Source organism: Ochotona princeps, chromosome 4 (genome assembly GCF_030435755.1).
Source record: "Ochotona princeps isolate mOchPri1 chromosome 4, mOchPri1.hap1, whole genome shotgun sequence".
Taxonomy (NCBI): Eukaryota; Metazoa; Chordata; class Mammalia; order Lagomorpha; family Ochotonidae; genus Ochotona; species Ochotona princeps.
In genome coordinates, this window is record NC_080835.1 from 92,879,082 (window position 1) to 92,885,067 (window position 5,986).

General features: G+C 40.8%; 1 pseudogene; it reads right to left on the reverse strand.

Annotated features, from left to right (window-relative positions):
• Positions 1-862: 862 nt before the first annotated feature.
• Positions 863-1,150, reverse strand: LOC101519856 (small ubiquitin-related modifier 2-like; annotated as a pseudogene).
• Positions 1,151-5,986: the final 4,836 nt, after the last annotated feature.

Genomic DNA, 5,986 nt, shown 5'->3' on the forward strand with positions numbered 1-5,986 from the left:
TGATTTGCTTGGAAATTGTCCCCTGCTGTAGCTCTTACAGCCAGATTATCAGAGGTCTTCATTTGTTATTAGTTTCCCTTTTAGCATTCTTTACTTCCAATTTGACCCTTCAGCAGGCTCCCCTTCTGGCTCATTGTTTTCCAAACACAGATCAATGTCCCTGCGAACTTTTCTGAGCAAAGAGGCAGCACAACATTCAATCCCAAAATATGAAGAAAAAAAATTGTGACTTCCAGTGTCTCCCAGTGCCCTCTCCATGATGACTGACCAGATACGATTTAGTTCCAGGGTTTCACTGTAGTATTACCTGCTTTGAGGATGCTGTTTTGAAAGGACTGTCTCTCTCAAGGAAATACTGACCAAGAGGGAAAGATAACGATTTCAAACATGGGCTTACAGGGATCCCTCCAGAAGAAGAAAAACATTTCAGCATGGTTTAATTGGTTCGCCATTATTCAATGACCTGCAATGATTTTGGCGATCCCATAAGCATCGAAGAGTTGCATTTTCCTGACAAGTGAAGCCCCGAGGAAATGTTAGCATGGGGTAATTTTCCTGTGTGGTGGCTCATGTACAGAACCAGTTTATTTTCCCATTCCATCTCCCAGGGATGTCAACCAAAACACATCATTGGCCATTCAGAAAAAAAAAAAATAAAGAAAAGAAAAAATGCAATATGTTTGTGCACATATACCAGTTACTTTATGTACAATAAAGGAATGTAGGAAGGGGACAATGAAAGAATAGGAAAACTATACTGAGGTGGTCAGAATGTAGTGGAACCCAAATGCCATTTTCTAAGTGAGAATGCATTCTTGGTCTGTGAGATGAGAGTGCTGGAGGAAAGCAGCAGGCTCCCTGTTTAGTAGACACCTCCTGTGTGCTGTTGGAACACGTCAACGGTATCTTCATCCTCCAGTCCCAACTGTGCAGGTGTGTCTGCTTCATTGGTTGGCTGCCCATCACATCGGACTCTGATCTGCCTCATTGACAAACCCTGTCATTCACAATAGGCTTTCATTAGTTTACTAAGTGGTGTATGCCTTCTAGTTTTAAATTGCATGACAGAACCATCCTGCCCTGCGACCCTCAAATTAATATGATCATTATTCTTGGTCTTGACTCCTTCCGTAGGCTTTTCGTCAGCCATGGCAAGCACCGGAGTCTCCTCAGCTGCTGCTTCACAAAACAGGTACCAGGCAGCACCAGGAGCGGCCAACTTCATAGTTTATAAATACCGTATTTCACAAGTAAAGTGGGCAAGATGGATACTAGTCTAAATCATGGACAGGTTAAGTATTATCACTCATCAAGTCAGGATTTATATGGGCCAAAAAACGAAAATGAAAAAGAGAAATGTGTTATAATTGGAAATGTGATGGATATAAATTTAACTGTTTTATGTACAAGATACTATATTTTAATTTAATATGTTCTATACAATACTTTTGCATGTCCTCACAAAATATATAAACGAATAATGGAATTTTGACAAACACACACGTGGCATGCTTTCAACACACACTCATGCCAAGGAGGGATCATTCCAGGTTGCAGGTTGAGGTTACACAACATGGAGACTGGACACTTTGACCTGAACCTTGAAGCAGTCAATTTCAACAGGGAATCAAAGACGAGGGTTTGCACTGGTATGCTCTACTATGGAAACTACAAGAGTCGGGCTCTTCCTTTTTAAAGTATTTGTATGAGAGTGCTTCAAGCAGTCAAGGAAAATAGAAGTAAAAGGCACATTTTCCAACAACTGTTTGAAGTACCTGTGTACGATGACTTGAGAAAGCATCTTGACCTTGTAATAGGTTCTAGGATTCTGTGTTGCACAAAGCTTATTGTCTATTACCACCTGTTTCAGTGACCTTGCAGGTACACTGTGTCCAGTTTGGTTGCTAGTCTGAAAACTGAGATTTCTAACAGAGCAGAGGATAAAAATGACAACAAAACTCAGAGCTACCTGATTGTACAAACAAAAATAATTTAAAGATGTGACTCACCAGATACCTGCATGAGCCCAGAGACCAGCCATCTGCAAGTCCCACAGGAGCTGCAGGTGTAAAAACCACTGTAGCACACCAAAGTCTTATACAGAGTATCAGCAAAGAGCAGCAGGACAGGGAGGACGAACATGTATCTGAGTGGTTGTCAAGGAACCAATTCTATTCACAGTGCTATAAACTGTTTTACAGGCAAGCAGGGCTTCCTTCGGTATCAGTTAGAATCAATGGAACATTAGGTAGAGCAGAAGGTGACATGACTTCACCAATTTTCTCTTGGACACCACTCAGTGAAGGAAGATCCACTTGCCTATGTAACAGTTTTGTAGCACTGTAGTTAGGAAGCTGTGCAATATCTGAATCACATAGATTTGGTTAAAGAGTACATGTCATCTATCATTTTTTTGGATCTTTGGTGAGATTGTTTAAGAAATTTCTCATAAAAAAGAAAAAAAGAGAGAAAAGAAACAAAGAGAGAGAAAGAAAGAAAAAGAGAGAGCGAGAGAGAAAGAAAGAAAGAAAGAAAGAAAGAAAGAAAGAAAGAAAGAAAGAAAGAAAGAAAGAAAGAAAGTTTAAAACTATGTGGTGCGATGGCTCAGTGTCTGAATCCTCATGTTGCATGTGTCAGGATCCCATATGAGAACTGGTTCATACCCCTGATGCTGCACTTCCCATCCAGCTCCTGCTTGTGGTCTAGGAAAGGAATTGAGGACGGCCCAGAGTCTTGGGACCCTACACCTGCATGGGAGACCTGGAAGAAGCTCCTGGCTCCTGGGTTTGGATCAACTCAGCTCTGGCAGGCCATTGTGGCTACTTGAAGAGTGAACCAGTAGATGAAGAATCTTTCTATTTGCCTATAAAAGTTGCTTGTCCAATAAAAACAAATAAATCTTTTTTTAAAAAAGTCCGACATGAAAACTAGTAAGGAACACCTTGCGTTATTCAACACTATGAGTGGAGCTGCTGGACTAATAAATATTATCTCCAATCAGACTGAGCTCAGGTTTGTCTTGCTTTTGCTTCTTTTTTTCTCAGCTTTTTTAATCCTTGCCCAGGAGAAGAGTCAGAGGCAGATGGTAGGAAGAGAGATGGGGACACAACAGAAAACGCTCTAAAAATTTGAAGCTTCTTTCCTTGTTATCAGCACCACACCCTGCTTTGCATTATATGCCTGGGACCTCTCGTTCTTTTCTCTCTCTATGTAAGTCTCTTATTCTTTAGTTAAGACAAGAGGCCAGGAGCCAGACTACCCGAATTTGAACCCAGACACACCTCTTAGGAGCCATGGGATCTTCATCTGTGAGCCCTAAGAAAAATGGAGAGAACAAAGGATTGCTATGAAAGTAGAACTGAGCTGTTATTCATAAAACAGTCTCAGACACTGAGAGCATTTATTAAATAAAATTTTTTTTAAAATATATTTACTTACTTTGTTTTCCAACTTTTGGATTTTAGAAAATATTCTCGTAGTTTTCCTGCCTTTGCCCTCTTCTCTCATCAAACTATCAATCCACCTACACAAATTTATTTAAATGTTCCATATCATTAAAGTGTAAATCACAACATCAGGTCTCGTATGCTTTGTCCATCTCTATGAAAGCATTTTAATAACAATCCCTGTCACCTTTTTCTTTAGGTCTCATTTTTTAATCATCCTAAGTTCATGAAACACAGCCTTGCCATAGACTCTGAAAGAAAAGAACTCTGGAAAGGTCGTTCATTTTTTTCCCCCTTTACCTCTACCACCCACTTTCAGGCCGGACCACACACATAAATCATTCCAGACTTTTTCTTCCATCACATGCACTAATCTAATCCCACCAGACACGATACCATCAGACACAACCCCATCAGATACAACCCCATCAGATCTAATCCCACCAGACAACCCACCAGACATAATCCAATCAGACATAGCCCCCCCAGCAACCTCACCTGCTACAATCTCATTAGGTACAGCCCCATCATGATATAATCCCATCAGATTCAATCACACCGGATACGATCCCATCAGATACAAACCCCATCAGTCGCACCATCAGACATAATCCTATCAAATGCAAATCCCATCAGCCACACCATCGGATATAATCCCACCAGATATAATCCCATCAGACTCAAACCATGTCAGATGTGATCCCATCAGATACAAGCCCCATCAGATGCGGTCGCATCAGACACACCACCAGATATAATTCCATCAGATACAACCCCCACCAGACATAACCCCATCAGATAAAATCTCATCAGACATGACCCCATTGGACGTGATCCAACCTGATATAATCCCATCGGATCCAATATAATCCGATCTAATGTAATCCAATCCAAACTAATCTAGTCCAAGCAAACATGATCCGTTCAAATACAATACGATCCAAACTAATCTAATCCAACCCAATCTAATCTAATCTAATCCAATCAAATATAATCCAATCTAACAGAATCCAATCCACACCAATCTAATTCAATCTAATACAGCCCAATCAAATATAATCCAATCCAAACAGGCCCAATCTAATCTAATCCCATCCAAACCAATCTAATCCGATCAAATGTAATCTGCTCTAACATGATCCGATCTACACTGATCTAATCCAATCTAGTATAACCTGATCAAATATAATCCAATCCAAACTAATCCAATCCAATCAAATACAATCTGATGCAGTATAATCCGACCCAAGCCAATCTAACCCAATCAAATAAAATTCGACCAAATATAATCCAAGCAACACTAATCCGACCCGACCAAATATAATCCTTTCAAATAAAAAACAGCCCAAGCCAAACCAACCAAATATAATCCAATCAAATATAATCCAATCTACTCTAGTCTAATCAAATATAATCCGAGCAAATATAATCCTATCTACACTGATCTAATCTGATCTAATTGGATTAGTGCATGGAGTAGGCTCATCTCAAATAGCTGATAAAACTATTTCTTTTTTTCTCAACATCATATCGCCTCCCTCTCAAACCTTGGGAGGGTTTATGCTGCTGCACGTGTTGCAGAAGCGTTCTTCAATGGGGTATTAAGCTTGTGCTTATAAAATAAACGGAAAGCATGTCATTGTAAACATTAAAAGAAAAACAAGAAAGAAGAAGGGAGGCTGGGAGCAAGTGAGGGAAGGAAGATAGGATGGGAAGTATTGCTATCGTTAAATCTGTATCCATAAAATGAAATGTACTTCCCTTTTACAAGTAAGAAAGTTTTATAAATAAATTGGGATGTTAAAAACTTAAGTGGGGCATTGCAGATTTGCGGATCTGATCTGACAACTTCAATCCCACTATTTTCTTCCAGTAGCCCCTTCCTTGCCTCCTTCTGGTGTAGAAAATCACCACACCTTGGCTCTGCTCATGTTAGGATTCAGCTGGCTATTCAGCATCTAAAAGCATCATTTATGTACAATCTATCTTCTCTTGTAGGATGAATTGGATTACACCTTCAGTCCTGAAATTTTCGGTTGCTCCATTTTCTTTAGTGTTTTGAAAGTAAAAGCTGTAAATTCTTCACAATTTGCAAAATTGTCTGCAGGCTAAATGTTTTGGGAGCACAATGACAACACTGTCAACTTTATTGTTTGGTTCAAGTGGGTCTTCTTGCTAAGGTTTGCTTCTTTTTACCTGCTCTGACTCTTCTGCTGGTGAAAAACACAAATCCATCCCTGCCTCCCTCTCACCTCCATCTCCTGAGGGACATATGTGTTTACGAACCACTGCGACTGAGCAACTCTGCCTGAGAGCTCTGTGCAGGCTCCCCGACGCCCGGCCAGGTCTCACGCACCGCCTCTGCTGCGGGGAGGGGCAGCCTGAGAGATGAAATGCAGCACCCAGCTGCAACTACACAGTCTGGAATGGCCTCTATTCTCAGGCTGGTGGTGGCTGTGCTAGCTGCCTGCCTCTTCTAGTCCATCCTTCCTTGAGCCCTTCTTTGCCTCTCTTTAGCAGAGCTAACCCCAAGCCCCTAA